This window comes from Gavialis gangeticus, unplaced genomic scaffold, assembly GCF_001723915.1.
Source record: "Gavialis gangeticus isolate Ggan-Ray unplaced genomic scaffold, GavGan_comp1, whole genome shotgun sequence".
Classification (NCBI taxonomy): Eukaryota; Metazoa; Chordata; order Crocodylia; family Gavialidae; genus Gavialis; species Gavialis gangeticus.
Window position 1 is genome coordinate 131,856,194 of NW_017729032.1, and position 19,730 is coordinate 131,875,923.

Here is a 19,730-nt window from a genome sequence, read left to right on the forward strand (position 1 = left end):
GGGGAGCCAGACTGAGCCATGTGGGGGGGTGGGGGGAGTGGCTTCTGCCACTATGCCTACCACCAGGAGGGCATGGGAGGCATGTGCCCCTGGATCTGCATGAGGTGGGGTCGGTTGTGGCTGGGGTGGCACCAGGCTCTTCCCAGCAGGCTGGGCTGGGCTGCACTGGGGGCAGGTGGTGGCACTGGGAGGTAGGTTTGGGGGGGCTACGGTGAATTTTAGTGTTGCTGCAGCCCCTCCCATAATGTCACTCCTATAGGCCCCTGCAGTGAGGGAGGGAGTGGGATGGGGTAGGGGCAGGCTCTGCAGGTGGGATGGGGTAGAGGCAGGCACTGCACAACCTGGCAGAGCCCAGGGCTGAGCCACATGCACCCTGGGAGGGAGTGGGGGGCGCGTGACCTAAATTTGCGCACAGCGCGGTGCAGGGCAGGCTGGGGCTGGGGCAGCACTGGACTCTTCCCAGCAGGGGTTGAGCTGGACTGTGCTTAGGGCAGGTGACAGTGGCAGCATTGGGAATAGGGCTATCAAAGTGGCCTCAGTCATCCCAGAATTTGCTGTAGCTCCTCCAGCCCCACTTTTAGTACCTATGCCCCCCTCCCCAAGCACAGCACCCCACTGGGAACAGTTTGGTGCAGCCTTGGCCAAAGCCCACCCTGTGGTATGCTGCCCAGTGTGAAGATCCGGGGTGGCACACCCCCATTCCCTGCCAGGATGCATGTAGAGGCAAAGCTGGAAGGGAGGGATGAATGGAAGGGAGAGCTCGCACACAGCAACCATCACTGCCACTCACCACCAGCTATTGGCTGAGGGTGGCAGCCTGGTGGCCAGTCAGGAGAGTGAGTTGGGATGGGGGACAGGGAGACACCACAAAGTGCCAAGTGGGCCCGATTGTACCCAGCACACCCCTCCTACTCCCTTGGGGGTACATGTACCCCTGGTTGATAACCCCTGTTCTAAAGCAAAAGATCAATCTAGACTAAGGAATAAATATATATGCATGAATACAAGTTGGAAAATAATGATAGAATGAAAGACAGGTTTCCTTTGCCAAGGATTGTTTTGGCTGAAGATGCAAGGTTGAGATATTTCTTGTGAGATCAGTTTGGCAAGCTGATATTTTTGCCTATGGTAACATCTCCTTAACACAAAGACACAACTGAATCCTTAGAGAATCTGAATCTCTTTTTATGTATTTATTTATTTATTTAGATACCATATTTTTGCATGTTGAAAATTTTGTTAAAGATGTATTGTGTATTTCTCCCCCTGGAATGAAGAGAAATAGCAAGAAATATATCTTTCTCCAGGCAGCTGTGTATTTAACATTTAGACAGTGTTGCATTTTCTCATTTGTGTGGTTTGGTTTGGGAACCATTACAAGGAGAATTATTCATGATTCACGCTTTCAGTAGGTTAAGTTAATCTATCTATTCTGGTAGGTAACATAAAGGATGTGCACTGCTGTATATCAGATCTTGTTTCTTGATTAAAGGTGGTAGTCTACATTAAAACAGGACATCACTCTTCCTAGTGAACTCAGCATACTACTAGTCTAAATGATAACTATAAATAAACTGGATGTGTTTCAAATCATAGCACAGCCATGTTTCACAGGATATGTATATCTCTGCATTCTGAATTCAAGCTTTAAATGCTAATATTGTTCAGATTAATGTTTTAATTTAAAAAAATCTTAAATATATTTCAGTATTTCATTAAATATTTTACTTTTTAGTTTGTCATTATAAATGTGGTAGATTACTAGACTTCACAGCTTTTTAAAGCCCATTTTCATAGCTGTGCAGAAAAAATAAAGACAAAAACCAATGCACATTTATAACATCTGTGAAAACTTTCTTTTTCTTGATATCAGTGGGACCTATCAGAACACAGTGAGTATGCTATATCAATGTAATATTTATTTACCTAGTTAGATTGTAAAGTTATACAAATTACACACTATCAGTTCCAGTTCTAAATTGTATGTAGTTTGGCATTCATGATTAAAAAAGGAAAAGAATCGAAGGGAGATAGAAAGGAAAGCTTGATCAAAGCTCTCTCCCAGGCTACCACATAATTATGTAACCAATACATTACAAACTGGAAGACATCCAACATACTCCCAGCTAGTCCCATTTCCTGTTTCTATGTTATATATATAAATTAGATCTATATATTACATAGATTTATATAATCCTCAAGCTTTAGCAAGTATATATTTACAGAGGAGATAGTAGGGGGGAAATGTCATTTATTGAATAAATTGTTTAACAAAATGCAACATTTGTCTCTTTGCCGACAGACATAGGAATAAAAAACAAAACAGTACTTTACCAGAAAAGAAAGCATGTTTGATCTAGCTCTTCAGTGTCTGTATAGACTGCACACTTCAGTGGGACTTTTTAGAGCTTTAATCTAAAGCTAATTCAATCAGCTGTTAGATAAAAGCACCAAATAAGCCCCAGTGAAGCACCTGGTCTATACAGGCATTGCCGAGCTGGGTCAAACTAATGTGATTCCTCATCTTGGCATGAGTGGGGTGCTGTGCGGGGGCACGTGGAGTTTAAAGTAAAGTGCTGTTTTGTTTTGTTTTTATGTTTGTGGTATGTATACCTCTATATTATTCTTCTATATTAGCCATTGGTTCATGCCACACTAGATGGGGCGTGAACTTCTTAAAAAATGTATGTACTCTATAGGAAGAATGTTATTTTCTTTTTCTTTTTTTTTCTTTTTTCTTTTTTTTATATGTACTAAAACAGCAGTTGGTATCTTTGTTCAAGGCAATGATTCCACATAAAAAAATCATTGTTTGTTTGTAAAAATCCAGCGACACCTTGTGTTCTAACTCTTTTGATTTCCTATTAATGGTGCTTAAACATTGGAGAAAAATATGAAAAATAATAATTATTAACATTATTATTATTAACATTATACACTCCAGTGCAGGGCTTCTGTGAGTAGCAGTCTAAGGGATTCTCCTATAACCAGTTGGGCAGCGGGCAGAAGGAAGATTTAAGTGCTCTGTGTCACATGTGTTACATTACTGGGAAACAAGGGGTGGAAGACACAAAATTGAAATAGGCAGAATAACAAATGGTGATAATCTTTCTTATCCCCATATAACAAGGGAGATTTCATAGGATGCACTCTCCTCTTAAAAGCACACATGAGTCTAACACATTTCTGCTCCACATCCTGGATCTTTGAGATGCCTTCTGGGGAGTCTAATTCTTAGAGGTATCATGGCCAAGAGTAGAAATGGATCCCTCTAGGAAATTTGTCCAGAATATTAGAATTAGCTACTTTATGATTAGCATAGTGAGAAACGCAGAAGGACCCCAAGCACCTTTCCTCTAATGGTTAGGAAATTTATCTATGAAGGATGGGATAAATGGCACCCAATGGGGGAAGTTGGTCAGAGCTGGTTTGATTCCAGTAGACAGTGGGGTGGGAATGGAATCTTGTAAGGTGCTTATATAAGAAGGTTTAAAAAGGGGTAGGTTAGGGAGGGCCCCTCATGTATGTTGGTGTTTTTTTAAAGAAACGACTGTTTTTAGTAAGTGCTAGAGAAGGATGAAGTTGGAGAAGACATCTCCACAGCTCTCTTTTCTTTTCTCCTGCTATCTATGCTATAAATTATAATATAAAGACAGATTATGTAAAGTTCACATGCATACATAAAATGTATCATAAGCATCATGGTAATTAATAGCCTTTTATATTTGTATAACTAGCTTGATTTGATGATGAGTCACAAGATCAAAATTACATTTGCCCCTTATAAGAAAGTCCTATAGCTTGTAGAATTGAACAGAGAATGCATGCTTTTGGTTCTGTATTATTTTCTCTGCTAATCTATTCCAGAACCAATTCATCACTTGTTAGGAAAATTCAAAAAACCTATTACATAATTTCAGCTTTTCCACTCTGGGTGCTACTGTTCTCCTAAGGGCTCAGCTATTTCTGTGGGCACTCTTATGAATGGATGGTACAATTCCTCAAGAGAAATTCCAGAGATATAGAGGACTGTATCAGTGGCATTACCACTTTGCACATGTATTAGGAGACTGTGCAAGAGGTGTCATATCAAAATGCCTGGATCAGGGTCTGGGTAAAGGTAACAAAGGAGAAATTCTGCAGAGTTTAATTTGATAAAGCTGTTGCCCTAGACTTCAGTTAGAACCAAAGGAAGTAGAATTGTTATTATTAGGGTTATTAGCCTCTATTACTCTCCTGCGGGTGCCTGCAGGCTTAGCACTTGGATCTAGCATATTATCCAATATAAAAGAACAAATATGTTTCATTTACACTGGTATAAAATGATTATCTCACTTACACCAGGAAATAATTGGTAAGGCTTTAGTGGCTAAATCCACAGTGTCTTTAGGTCCTGATCCAAATCAGCTTTGCATGTGCCTAACCAGGACTTAATAAAAATTTAGACTCTTAAATCATAAAAAGACATCCAAAAGTGATACCACTTCATCAATTACCAACCCACTAAAGCACCTATCTTCATTAGGTGTCTCCATTTTGTTCTGAAAATGCCTACATGACTTAGCATAGGCTATTAGACATACTGGGTTTGTATCTACACAAGACATTAATGCACAGTAGATTGATTATACTGCACATCAATGCATCACAGCAAAAACCATGCTAATGTGCTAATATGCAGTAGAATTAGTTTACTGTGCATTGAGCGCATCTACAAGAGATGCTACATAACTGTATCATCAGCAGGCATGAATCTTGATGTTGATGCTACTGTGCAGTAGCATCAGAAGCAACCTGTTTAGCACCGGGACAGAGCAGTAACAGCGGTTACTGCACAGTTGTTTAGTACTTGCTTACGCATTTAGTATTTGCTAAATGACTGAGCAGTGACAACTGTGCAGTCTAGCACATATGTGGACATACCCATTAAGAATCACAAATGACCATGCACACTAGTGTCTGTACGTAGGGTTGTGCGAAATGGCTACATTTCAATTTGTTTTTGGATTCAGCCATTTCAGAGGACAGTGATTCATTTCAATATTTTGGATCACTGTCTTTTTTCATTTCAGCTGTATCTCCTCCGAATCTGTTTCAAAGCCCAGCCAGGTGGGGTTTGGAGTCGGGGGCTGCAGGGCCCTAGTAGGGAGCAGGACAGGGCCGTGGGTGGCTCGTCCAGGGGAAGAGGAGGGCCACTGCCTTCTGTGCAGGCAAAGAAAGCCCTGCATGGATCTCTGATTACTGCAGAGCCAGGCCATGTGGCAGGGACCAGAACTGTCCTGCTGCAAGACCTGGCTCTTCAGGGTGCAGAGAGCCACACCAGGAGTCTCCTCACTGCTGCTGCCCTTCCCATACAGCCCCTGATCCCTGTTCCCTGTGAAGCCAGGTTGTGGCACTGACCAGCACTGCCCTGCCGTGCAACCTGGCTCTGCAGAGAGCAGAGATCCTCACCAGCCTCTCCCCACTGTCGCTGCCTGCCATGCACTACCCTGGATCTCTGCTCCCTGTGGAGCCTCATTGCTTGCCAGCAACCAGCACTGCCCTGCCACATGATCTGGCTCCGCAGGGAGCAGAGATCCATGCCACCCCATTCAGCCTGAGATCTCTGCTTCCTGCAGAGCCAGTTTGTCTGGCAGGGACCAGCACCACCCTGCCATGTGACCTGGCTCTGCAGTGCGAAGAGATCCATGCTAGAGATCTCCTCCCTGCTGCTGCCCACCCAATGCAGTCCTGGATCTCTGTTTCCTGCAGTGCCAGGTTGCGTGGCAGGGACTAGCACTGCCCTGCCATATGACTTGGCTCTGCAGAGGGCAGAGATCCACACTGCGATTTCTTCCCCACCGCTGCTCACCCCATGCAGTCCTAGATCTCTGCTCCATGTGGAGCCAGGTCACCTGGAAGGGACCAGCACTGCCCTGCTACATGACTTGGCTCCTCAGGGAGCAGAGATCCATGCAGGGGGCTTCTTGCCACTGCTGCCTGCCCCATGTAGCCCCACATTGCCGGCGCAGTGGGAGGCAGGCAGTGGTGGTGAAGGTACCTCTGGTGCAGATCTCTGCTCCCCGCGGATCTGAGTCACATGGCAGGGTAGCAATGTATGGCTGTTTCCCTGCAAGTCCAGCTCCAAAACTCTGAAATCTTATGAAACATCTCTAAAACATTTCTGAAACATTTTGGTTGCCTCATTTCATTTTGGAGATATTTCTGAGCCTTCCATTTTGATTTGGACTCAGTGTTTCGGGCACCAAAAAAGCTTGGAACACCTCCAAAATGAAACAGCTGCTGAAATTTTGCACAGCCCTAGTATGTAGTACCTCATATTAGAGGTACTAAATTTAATGTGCAGTAGCAAAGAATCATTAATGCACATGTAGATGCACTCACTCAAAAACAGTCCAGACCTACCACCTAGTCAGGTAAAATGTCTCAGTCCCAGAGGTCCTGCCTGAGTGCTTGAATAACTAGGCGATTGGATGAACAGTGGGCAACATAATTCCCCCATATTCAAACACGGACATTGGATGCTGTACATTTGTAAAGTAAGTGGTACTGAGAGTTCTCCTTGGTTCTTTAGATACTGAAACATTGGAGAAATCTAATGTACAATACTTAGATAGATATCTAAGATGTGAGCAGAAGTTCAGACACCTCTAAGCCTAACATTTGCTATTAGTTTGCTGTAGGTGGTCATCATCCTTTTGTAGCCAAAGTCTTCATTTTGTCTTAAAATACTAACAGTCTGAATATTAATAATGAATGACTAATCTATAAATTAAATTATATTTGCACAAATAGTTATAGTTCATGTCTCCTGCCCTTCTTTTTGAACTTTGACTTTTACCTTTTACTTTGTGATGCAATATTTCAGAATTTTGACCAGCTTAATTGAAAAAGGATATTGTTTTTTGTTGTGCACTGTGGGAAGAAAAATAATTTCCCTGACATTTTTATTATATTCATTATTTTATTAGGAAAGCCAGAAGTATGTTCCTGTTATTTGGATCTGTGTTAGTATTTCCCACTGCAAAGTTTTATTTGAAAGAATTTATGTGCAGTCATAATACTTCCCCCTTCGGTAAAACCTGGCATATAGCTAACTTCAGAAAAAGGGAGAGATTTTGGGATTTTTGGTTTGCAATATTTAAACCTACTAAGACCACTTTATATTTTTAAATTATTGTAAAGGCACTAGCTCAACACTGGTACTTTTCCAATTTGACCTATACTTTTCTGCTAATATTTTTTGGAAAGTCCATAAAATTCTTATGAGTCTCTTCTTCAACTCAAGTACTCAAATGATGCTTTTCTCTATTTAAAAAATACAGACCCACAGCTTACCATTTATGACTATGCTATCAAACCAATGTGCCCGTGGTGGGACAAAATGGTAAAGAAAGTGATTTCCATTTAAAGCTTTGACAAGGCATATATTTCATATTATATTTTTCCAGGATGTGGATTCTGACAATGTGTATTCCTCTTGTTCTGCCAATCAGGCCATGAAAGACATTCTACAAACAGAACTACAGTTATTTTTTAAGCTTCTCCCCCTGCTTCATTTTCCTTTTGAAATGTCCAAAGGAGGAAGAAAAACTTTAGCTAGCATTGCTCTACTTAGCTCTAGCTAAGCCCCATGTTTAGTAGGGTAACTAGACTGTAAGTCTGTGCTGGCCTGTTCACTTCACAGTAAAAATTAGAGATTACATTATCATTATTTTTCAGGAAGCTGGCCTTACCCTTAGTAAACACTGGTTCTTCTTCACAATGACCAACTATGGAAAGCTTGGGAATTAAAGTAAAAAGGAATTAGTGGAGCAATGAGAATTTGTGTCTGGAAGTAACAACCATAATGGAAAAGAAGTATTCCTAAGAATAAATAAATGTTATAAAATAAAGCTAGGTCATGCCAACTATTAAATCTATATACATACTTTTCTTCACACTATGCCTTTTTATCCAACTAATTTTTTGGGGCTACATCTGTCCTTAAATATTGACTCTGGAAGAACCTATACACATGGAAAAGACAATAGATTTAAAAAATACTAACACATTCCAAACTATTCAAACAAAAAGTGAATGTGATGCCAATGATGTTATGCAGCATACAGAATAAATATCCAGAACCAGGAGGATATGAATGACACAACCCTAGGGCTAAGGTGAGAGGCTGGACTTCCCCAGCCCCAGGGCTGAGCAGTGAACATATACAGGCATGTGCTAGATTAGGTTAAACCATTTTAGATTGGGTTAAATATTAAACACCTCAGGAGGTGATCTAACTTAGGGCCACTTTTTGGCCCTCTGAATGCCTGCACAAGTGGGCATTTAGATTGACTTAACCCTGGTTTGGTCAATCTAAACCTAATGCTTTTATGTACCCATAGCTGACATGCTGCCACCTATTAAAGGTTATGCCTCTTTGAACTAGTTAGTCACATGAAAAGTTGAGATGAATTGGAAGAGTATTATGTTATGTACATATTTTTCTAATTAGAACTTTATTTTATAAGCCATAAATCTGATAGATGAGCCACAAATCAGAAAATAAAAAATACAGTAACTATATAAAGTTCTATTTAGGAATCATATTGAACCAAAGTAAATAAAAATAAGTGAAAGAGTAATAGAGGTAGGTTGGGAAGCAAGGGATGGTAGAGAGGTGAAATGAGAAAAAAATGCAGAAGTATATTAATAAAGAGAGAGTTTTGATTTATACATCTATCCCAACATCTCCTTAGAACCTTACAAAAGAATCATGCAAATAAACCAGTAGTAACACATAAATAAAACTTTTCTAATGCTGCTAGCATACAGCCTGCATCAATAGCTGAGGAGTTCTAATTCACTCCAAAAGACAGTGGCTATACAAACATAACAGCCTGATTACAATATATCCCACAATATTCAGGTGTTTAGGGGACTATTCTCTCCAGTTACTGCTTTCTGATACAAATCCATCTTAAAAGTTAATTTCTCACATAAAAATCACAGAACTTATAATTTTATTTTTTAGAGATCCTTACATTTTATATATTAAGTTTTATATCCCAACAATAAAAAAGAATACTTCTCTTTGTTGATGACACTGGTTCAATGAAAACTACATAGTTCAGATTACAAAGATTGAGACACATTACAACTTGAAATGAAAGACAAGGAAAAAAAATCCTCTTTCTTTTAGTCATTTTTCTGCTCAGTAACAGATATCTATCTTTTTATTTTTCCAGTGTCATTTGCCCTCATAATTAAAAATAGATGAATGCTTCAAAGCAGAGTATTTTGTAATTAAGCATTTGAATACAAATGGTACATTCACTCTTGTGTTACATGTAACCTATTCTATTTATTTTCATCTAAGAAGGATGTGTGATTTTTTTTATTTGTTTGCAAGAATGTTGAAGGAAAGCCAGTCTTTGAATGCATTTATTATTTTATATTTACATAGGCATCCTTTACATAGGAAATCACATTGGCTTGTCAAGCTCAGCTTTACTGCTAACCCAGATAAAAGCTCAAAAATCTTTCAAAGAGTAACTCTTAAAAAATTTGAGGTGTCTTTTAGATTGCATAGACTAAAACAAATCTGAACAAATAGCTAAACTTTCCTATGGTTGACATAGTCAAAATTATCCTTGTTTATACTCTTACAGCAAGTGCTGTACAGTTTTCTTAGTACTATATTTGAGAACAAAGAAAAACCAAGTGTTTTCCATGGTCAAATAAAGAAAAATGTGGAGAAACGCCTATAATGAAATGACAATATGTTCCATAGTCAGTGTATTGCTACTATAATGAATGAATATAGCGGTTGAATTTATTTAAATAAACCATTCCCAAGTAGACTTTTTGTCAAAAAGGACATGGAAAAATAATTGTTTCTGACGTCTACAGCCATGTCAATAAGCATTTCCAAAAATGACATTTGGTATGGATTTAGTTAGACTATCAGAGTAAAATAGTTGTGAAATAACATGTTCCTAACAATTTGCACTTATTGTACTGTGTGAAAGAGTAAATAGCGACGCGGCAAAAAGAGCCGGAGAATGCCACTTCCTGAGCTATTACCATATTAGGTTAGAAGCTGCGGGAAAAGAAAAGAAAAAAAAGAGGAGAAGGGAATTTCAGACAGAAAGAAAGAAAGGAGAAAGTGAGGGAGAAAGAAGTTCTCCAGGAAATAAGACACTTACCTCAGGATTTTTCTCGCCACTGGAGAGAGTGGAGCTCTGAGAAAAAGGGGCAGATCCCTAAAGAGGCACCGGAGACGTGGCTGGCAGCCCGCTGAAAAGTAAACAAACAAACAAAAAAGAGAAGAGTGAATTGACTCACTCCCACAAGCTTAGTGAAAACAACTGAGTGCTGACCACAAAGAGTCAAGGCTTCAGGCACGCACCAGATGAAAGGTACACACTCAGGATAGCAAAAGTAAAAAGGGAGAAATAACAAGGCTTGAAGAGAAAAGCCTGCTCTAAAAAAAAAAAGGAAATAAACAGACAAACCAGAGTTAAAGGGACTTTGTTTATTAACACCAAGTCCAGTCCAACCAAACTGATAAAGGTTAAATAAGAACAGTATGTAGATAGAATTACAAAGTTGATATAATTGTTAAAAAAAAGGACCACTTCTGTTTAAAGATAACAAAAGTTTGTATAGTGTTATAAAGAATAAAGATAAAGACAAGTCTTAATCTGCATCTGATTGTGAATATATATATCAGGGAGTATGTGGGAATAATTGAGTGAAGTTTTCCTCTATAATACCGGGATTCCTAATAGAGACACCCAAAGAGCAAAATAAAACAACAAATATATATATATAACAACCCTCCCGACAAGTGACATCATAAAGCAGAATATATTATAATAACATCCAAGACGTGGCAGGCGGGAAAGTCAGGGTACTTACAGCAGCTTGGGAGATTATAAAAGGACACAGAGAGGTATCTACCATCACATACTGAAAGTCAGGTTATAGGGATGGCTGCATATGTTTTGAAAGTATGTTGTTGATGGTTTTTGCCTGCTAAATTTAAAATGGGGCTCTTGAATATATTTTAGTATTCTTCATTCAAAATCTAATTTTACTTTTCAGTTGTATACCATTTAACTCATTGTTAGATGCTCAATGTATAAATATGAAAAACATGAGTCTAGAATTGTGAAACCATAATAAAAATTAGACAGGTTTTATTAAATTAATCCACAAAGTATATCACACATAGCAATACCAAAAAAAGTAACTTGTGCTGGTTTTGTGCAAAAACTGATGGAGGAAGCAGTCTTTCCTGGTTAGTTCAGATAAATTTGATTTTTTTGCAATAAGCAAAAGATAGTTTAGGCATTGGGGAAATGAAACCTAGTTAGCATGGAGAGAGTAAAAAATAGAATTTAACTTGCTGGGAAATGATTTTTACACAAAAACTACTTGTAACTAGGGCAGTTGTGGATGGAGATAAGAATTAAACCAGTCACAAATGTATTTAGTTTTTAACTTAAATGAATTATCTCTAAAGGCAGCTGGTCCTGAGAGAAGCTCAGGTAACAGAAAAGAACAAGAATATGACTGGTTCCCCAGAGCCATCATTTCAAGGTTTACTCTGGATTTTTGTTAGCCAAACCAAAGCTTATAAGAAGTGGGACTTAACCAATGGCAACTGCCCACAAAAAGGAAACCAGTCACTGGCTGGAAGTCTTCACAGTAATATATACCTGATGTCCTATCTTGGAATTGAGAGATGTTTACTAAGGACCACTCCCATTATGGGCATGGTCTAGGACTATCTTCCACCTACAGGTATCCTTTTCTCGACCACAGAGTCAAACTATTCAGAAAAGAACACAGTGAACCTCTACCCTTATTGTAGAATTCCTGATGCCTGCAATTCATGAAGTTTTATAATTTTAAGTTGTGCTACAGTATTTTTAGGAAACAAAATTATGAAGTTTCACACATACTATTTAGTTTATTTTTTATGTATTTAGTAATGAATAGGTCTAAATATGAAAAAGACCTGCATGCTTTCTAGCTTTTACTTGCTATATGCCAGTAAATTTTTTGCTGAAAGAATCACTTTGCATTTATGCTAGGGGAAAGTAGAAGAGAATTAGGGCCAATGTATATAAATTACCACTTTATATATTTCAAGTTATGCACTTTGCTTAGAGATATAGTAATGATAAAGCTTTTGAGTGTTTTTATCAATTTACATATCTTTTCCAAAGCTCAATTTTCTGTGTGATGAACATTTTAACTATTCTAAAGTTGCCACTTTTGAGCTGACTTAAGTTCACTTTTATGGAACAGCTCCTCCTCCAGATGACTTTTGTAGTGCGTATATATTCTGAGGCTATCATTTCCACCAATACAGTTGGCTGGAAACTTTTTGACAACCCTTTTTTTCCCATCAGAGTTCCATGTCACCAAAAACCAAAACCCTTGGAAAATCCATATAACTTTCAATGACTGTTTTGATAGAACAGATTTATAGGTATCCTGTAGATTTTCTGCACCAGGGAGAGAGATGACTATTTCTATCCAAAAATGGTACGATCCAGTTTGAAGACTGTATTGAAGAGGTTTGAAGAGATTTTCATTGCAGGAAAAAAAAATAAGGATTTTAAAAACTCAAAACTCGTTGTCTTCCAGTCCACTGTATTCTCTAGAGCTGTTCAGAAATGTTATGGCTATTTTTAAAAATTTGTGCTTGCATATGCCCATTTGTAATACTGGAATATTTCTTGGGAATATTTTAATTTTGTTAAATCTTTCAACAGAATCTTTAGAAACCTGTCTGATTTTTTACCAGCTTGCTCTTCAAGAGGGCTGTCACAAACACAGGATCCTGAAAGCCATGTCTTGAGCCATGGGCTGAGCCAAGCCTGGAGCCAATGGCTCACAGGGCTTTAAGCTCCATGCTGTCCAGCACACAATCTGGCAGCCTGGGAAAAACTAGAAGCCCCAGCTTGAGCCAGAACTGTCATGATTTGTATCCTTCCTGAGGGTGGCATTCTAATTCCTTTTAGTCATCCAAGTGGCAATTTTTACTTGCATAAGTGGCATTTTTGGTGATTATGTGCAAGCAGGAATTATATTCCTGGATGCATAACCCTGCACATGTAGGGAACAATGTACATACATACCTGAATGCAAGTCTCAGAAACAAAATGGATAGGAAGGAAGGCTCCCTGATGTATTTTATCAACAATAGCTGAATAGTTAGGACACTACCTGAGAAGACAGAGATGCAGGCTTTTGTCCCAAGTCACTCAGAGAGGACTTGAATCTTCATTTTTTCAGACTTCCTAGCATGGCTCTCTAATCACCAAGCATGTACAGACTCCTCTAGCACTCCTTTTGAAATTAAGTCACTTTTCCTTTAACCTAATTGTAACTGGAAAAAAAGGACAGCTAGTACCATGGGGCATTTTCTGCACCACTAAGGGCAAGGCTCCAAGTTAATAATTTCTCCTGCTTTCTCCTCCTAGTCAAAGCCAGCAGCCATCCCACTGATCTGCACACTTTTTGGCTTGTTCTCATTATTCTAGACTCTCTAGCTCTTTTTCCTAGCTATTCAATATGACAGCTTCAAAAATAGTATATATTTTTTTCAGTTTTAAAGTTTTGACTAAGATTCCAGCATTTGACTTCTTATGGAAGCTCAATAAATAAAGTAATAATGTTTTCTTAATTTAATGTGCATTTCTATACCATTAAGTCAGAAGGTGTTTTCTATATTAAACCGTGTAAAAATAGGAGCTTCAGCTTGAATTATGTATTTGTGGGGAGGTAAGAGACAAATTCTATTAAATCAATTATTTGATACTTGATAGTCTAAGTTACTTGATATCAAGTAGTATAGTTTACTTTCCCTGTTATAGATATTTCTCTCATAAAATAAAGGATTTTATACCTTTATGACCCTTTTTTTTGTGGAAATACATTTTTTTCTTTCTTTACAAAAAATTACGCAAGAAATATTCTTGTACAAAACCATTTTTAAATCAATATTCTTTGCATGGTCTTAATTTTCTATCATTATATAGAAACTAACCAGTAATAAACTTAAGCTTCTCAAAAGCCATTTGAATGTTTTCTGTTCATAATGAGGAAAAAAATCCAGAAGTAAGGTGAAAGGATTATTTTTAATGTGCCCTATTGTAACTTGAAGATGAGAGAGCTATGCAATACCTAGTCGAAATAAGATGAAAGAGGGATCAACATTTAGCCTTAACATTTTTGTGTGCTTTTGTGTATTAAATTCAGGTTCATAATATCATGTATGTTTAGTTTTGAAGGATTATTTTTCTTTCTGCTTTCAAAGGGGGCTTTAAAAAAGATTGCATAATATGAAATATAAATTGATCACACCTACTGACTGTCTGGATAGTTGGTAATAATTTAGTAAACAGTTCCAACATATTTTAATGTATTTGTGTGTGGAGGGCAGGAAATTAAGGGTCAAATTACATTCCACTGAGTGGACAAGTCAAGTGCAGCTTGGGACTAACTGAATTATTTGAGGATAGGTATGAGATTCTATGATACCCTTAGGTGCAAAAGTACCCTAATGGGAGGAATAAGATCACCCTCTGGAAACCGAGTTGTCTTCCCATTCCTAGCATTAGATCACTTCCGTGGCCAGCGTGGGTAATCACCCCTACACTTTAGTCAGGTAACTCAGAGTTGGTGAAATGCTGAACTTTGGATGTCAACTCCCCCTCTACACATGCAAGTAAATGAGCAATGGGATCTAATGCACAATCCACACAATTGCGCCTCCTACCATGCCACACATGCATGGCAGGAGGCATGATTGTGGGTTTGCACATTAGATCCTATCACATCTTATTGCCAGTTCAGGGGGAATGCAGTGCCAAGAAGTAAGCTCCCATTGCTTGGAGCCCACTAAATTGAGGGGTTCCCAGCCCTGGGGGCACCCCACACACAACCAGGCTGGGGGGTCATGGCAGCCTTAGTCGCTCAGGCTCAAGGAACAGGGGAGCCTGAAACCCCCTGGGCCTGAAGGTCACAGAAGCTATGATCCCCTACACCCAGGGGTGGGCATGGTGTATCCTTGGGCTGGGAGTCTTGTTAACTGATGGGACTCTTAACCACAGGGGAGACTCTGTTACATGTGCAACTTAAAACTTGATAGCAACCAGCTATAAAATTAGTACATATTTTTGAGGTCTAACTTTATAGCTGTTTGGAGTTTTTATTGTGTAATAAATACTTTGCATGTGTAGCTGGTCTTAAGATAATTGCACAATTAACTAGTTAATTGTGTGATCCCTGTAACATGTAGAGGGAGACGAGGTGAAATAGAATTCTGCCTTAAGTGTATAACTGTGTGGTATGAAAGTATTATTAGTTTGGGTTTGGTAAAGATGAATTTTTCTCAAAGAATCAATGCTGGTTAATCCAAAAGGCATAATAGGAACATTTTAATATCACATCACTACTTTGTGTCTTGATTTTTCTCAAAACCTATTTCAGAAATAATGTAATTATAAATCATTGTAAAAGCTAGCAATAATAATGCACATTATATGTACACACACACATATAGGTACATTATTTTAATACTTTATTGGATAACCCTTTTTGTTGGACCCTGTTCTTCCATCTTTCTTTTCTCGTGGGCTGTTGGGACTGCAGTAACAGTGTTTACTGTGCAGTGATTTAGAACTTGCTAAAGTACTTGCTAACAACTGCACAGTTGGGTGCATGTATACACAGGCTCCTTCTGATCCTAGAGCTGCCAAGATGGCTGCAACTTTTCTCTGGGTCTACAAAAAGAAGAAATGGAGTCTAGTATCCAGCTGCTGGTGAAGCAGTAACTTTTGGCTGATGAGCCACCAAGCTGGCTCAGGGTGAGTGACCTGCTGTATACTGGGCACATCTACATGAAACTTTACTGTGGTGTAGACTAATTAGCTCAGCATTAAACATCTTGCATCTACATATGAGGCCCTGCTAGACTGCAGGAAACTAATAAATCCTGCAGCAGGGTAATACTTGCAAATGCAAGTACTATCCTGGTGTGGAGTTTTTTTTATTCTTCAGCACCAAATGTGTAGATGGCATGCTGTTGCAGCTGACTGGGGCATGAGGGTGCTTCAGTGTGGGGGTTGCCTGCCACACTGGAGGTTCTTCGTGCCCCAGCTAGCCCATCTGCAACATGTTGAGCCAGGGGGAGCAGCCCCAAGCTGGGAGGCTAACCCCCTGTGCCCCCTGCCAGCTGGGGCTGCTCCGACCTGGCTCAATGTGTAAATGCAGTGCCTGGGAGCAATAAATTCTGATGTGATATGCACCAGAGTTTTTTGCTGTGCACTAACAGCACATGTGGACAAACCCACCATCTGTAGTATCTTGATGAGGGTTCTGGCATTGAAAAACATTATATTATATACTGAAGCTTATATAAAGAACTATTCACAGTAAAGAAATAGCAGTCTTGCTACCACCCTTGCAAGGATATGGGCCCTAGCCTTGTTGCTCTCCTGACACAGCAGGAAGTTCTTGCTTCCTCACCCAATGTTGTCTCCTGGGATACCACATTTCTTGGACACTTGTTTTTTTCCAGGAAGACTTACTTTATGCCATGTATGTGGTCATGACTCTGGAAAAATCTATTTTTCTATATTCTGCCTTCCAGAACCAAGGTGCAAATTTTATTTGTGGGGAAAAAGGTAAATTTATGAAAGGGGTTAATATATAACATCTTAGATTGGGGGGACTGAACTCAAGAATCCAAGGAGTTCTTTCAGTTCTTCTGTTCCTGCGCATTTAAAACTATTGAAAAAGTATAGCTTTTCTATCTTTTTCTCATCCTCATTATCATTAGGAATTGATCTGTGAATAGATGGAAAACTTCATTCTTCAGGACTGTCAGTTTAGCCCCTTTCATGAGCATTAAATTGAACTAAAAGAACAAATTGGTAAATAAAATCAAGTGATAAAAAGTATTTTTGAGTTATACTGTGAGACATAATAAAGGATTAGAAAATACTTAACATTGTGGCCTCACTCCAATGTATTCCAAAAGTACTTTAGTAGGGGGAAAACAGGATGGGAGGGAATCAAAACTCATTGATAGTATTGTATCTGAAGGAATTTTTTACAACGGGTTTATACACTCCTAAATTCCTCCATTTATAATGGCAAGACTGACAGCCCTTTAACTTAAGCACTGCCTGTGTCAGTATAAGATCTTGGAAAAGATAACAACTTAAATGATGTGAAAATAACTTTAAAAAGTAACTCCAGCTCTTCCTATCCCACAAGGGTATATACTTCCATAATTGCATTTTTGCTTAATCAAGGACTATTTAATATGAATAATTTAAGTATTCAAAAGATAAAATATGCAATTATTTTAAAATTTTCCATATATGGACTATATCCTGAACACACATATTTGTTTAATCCTGACTGTTGGTTTTGTACCTCTAACTTTTTCCTCATGATTTTGCTTTGAATAAATATAGTCTATGTTAATTCAAATAGTCATTATAGTTATAAATGGGAATAGAGGCTAAGTCCCACTCCCACTGAAGTAGATGTCAGAACTCCTATTGATTTCTGTAGGAGAAGATCAACCTTCTCTACATAATAATAATTTTTCGGGAAAGGGATATTTTTCTCTGTTACATTTTGGTAAATAAAATCAATATGAAATTTATATTCAAGCATAAGACAACTCCTTTCATTGCCTTTGTCCACTTTGGCCCAAGAACCAAGCTGTGCTCTCTCAGGCAGTATACATTTCACTGAACATTGTTAGAAGAGATGTTGAATAGCAGTAAAGAAAATGCATTTAAGAGGATGCATCCCATTTCAGAGAAGAACTGTATATGGAAAAAATAATTTCCCTCAAAGGAAAAATCCTGAAATACCCTGTTCCATACAAGGCTGTTTCAAGCCTAAAGAATAAACTGTATGTATTGAAAGGGTAGTCCAACATCATTATACATATTTAATGAATGATACTCCCCCTCTATGCAACACTGGTCAGGCTGCAGCTAGAATACTGTGTCCAGTTCTGGGTGCTGCACTTCAAGAGGGATGTGGACAACATGGAGAGGGTCCAGAGGAGGGCCACTCACATGATCAGGAGGCAGCAGGGCAGGCCCTATGAGGAGAGGCTATGGGACCTGAACCTGTTCAGCCTCCACAAGAGAAGGCTGAGGGGGAATCTAGTGGCCTGTTACAAACTAGTCAGAGAGGACCAGCAGGCATTGGGGGAATCCCTGGTCCCCCGAGCACTACCAGGAGTGACTAGAAATAATGGTAACAAGCTGGCAGAGGGTAAATTCAGATTAGACATCAGGAGGCACTACTTCACTGTCAGGGCATCTAGGATCTGGAACCAACTTCCAAGCAAAATGGTGCTGGCTCCTACCCTGGGGGTCTTTAAGACAAGGCTAGACAATCACCTTGGTGGGGTCGTTTGACCCCAGTACACTTTCCTGCCATGGCAGGGGGTCAGACTTGATGATCTGCTCAGGTCCCTTCCAACCCTACTAACTATGAAACTAACTAACCATGAAATGAATAAGTCAATTGCTAAGGATGGTACAACATGCTCACATTCCTTCCTGGCCAGCTATAATATCAATGAAAAGGAAGGGTGAGGCCAATGTTCTACTTTCCTTTCATTACCATGGGAGTGTCTTACTTCTGTATGACCATGTCTACACAACTGGCGAACTGCACAGTTGTTACTGCGTAGCCATTTAGTACTTGCATAAGCAAGTTCTAAATGACTATGCAATAACTGGAGTTACAGTGCAGCACCATCCCCATATGGGTTTTTTTTCTGATGGTACTGTGCAGTAGCAATGAGGTGTTTTGTCTAAGTTAAATAGTCAAGTTCCAAAACAAAGCAGACTTGGTGAATGATGGCATTCAGGTTTAGGGCACTGATGCTGATGACTGCATTCAAAAAAAGCATGATGAATGGTCCATACCTTACTCACAAAACTGATATTGGACATCAGTTTTTCTGCTGCAATCTTTGAATTAATTGCAAAGGTATTTTTCAAAAGAACCATATGTCAATTAGTAAAACAATGTAGGAACAAAAAGCAACAGAAGACATATTAATATAAAAGCAAGAAAGTGGAGGGTTCTTTTTTAGGGTCTTGATTGTACAGATATTGTACCAGCAGTCTTGATTGTACTCAGCAGTATCTTTCATGGAAAGAATTCAGACCCTGGTACAATATCTGTTTCAGTTAGTCCTATTACCTAGGAAGCTGATGAAGTACAGTTCATAGGCCCAGCTCTGAAAAGTGGTTTGTACATTCAAACAAGCATCTAACCTCATCACAAGAACTGAAGAAGCCAACTTCCTACAGCTCAAAACACAAAACCTGCCAACTATCTCCAGTACCCCCACAAGCTGCACACCAGAATCTATCACAGACAACAAAACCCAACTACCTGTGGGGGGCACATTCCTCATGAAAAAAAACACTCTGCCTATAGTCTCTCAGGCCTGATCCTGAGGGGGAACAAATTACAATGCAAACCACTTCTAAGAGCTGGATCTATGAACTGCACTGCATCAGCCTCCTAGGTAGTAGGTACAGAAACTCATGGACTCAATATACACAGTAGAATTCTGGCACACTGCGACCTGCCAGACATCTGACACCCCAGGCACCTCTGCACTTTTACTTGTGCTGCTACCTCCCCCTTTCCCCTCTACCCCCCACCCCAGCCTG

General features: G+C 39.2%; 2 long non-coding RNA genes across 2 annotated transcripts in view; both read right to left on the minus strand.

Annotated features, from left to right (window-relative positions):
* LOC109303259 overlaps positions 1 to 19,730 on the minus strand; it is an 888,234-nt gene that overhangs the window by 609,750 nt on the left and 258,754 nt on the right. The gene's annotated exons all lie outside the window — the stretch shown is intronic.
* The window catches only part of LOC109303258, a 21,621-nt gene continuing 15,381 nt past the window's right edge, over positions 13,491 to 19,730 (minus strand). The window contains exon 3 of the long non-coding RNA XR_002099034.1: positions 13,491 to 13,505. This is a non-coding gene — a long non-coding RNA (uncharacterized LOC109303258). The remainder of the gene's footprint in view (positions 13,506 to 19,730) is intronic.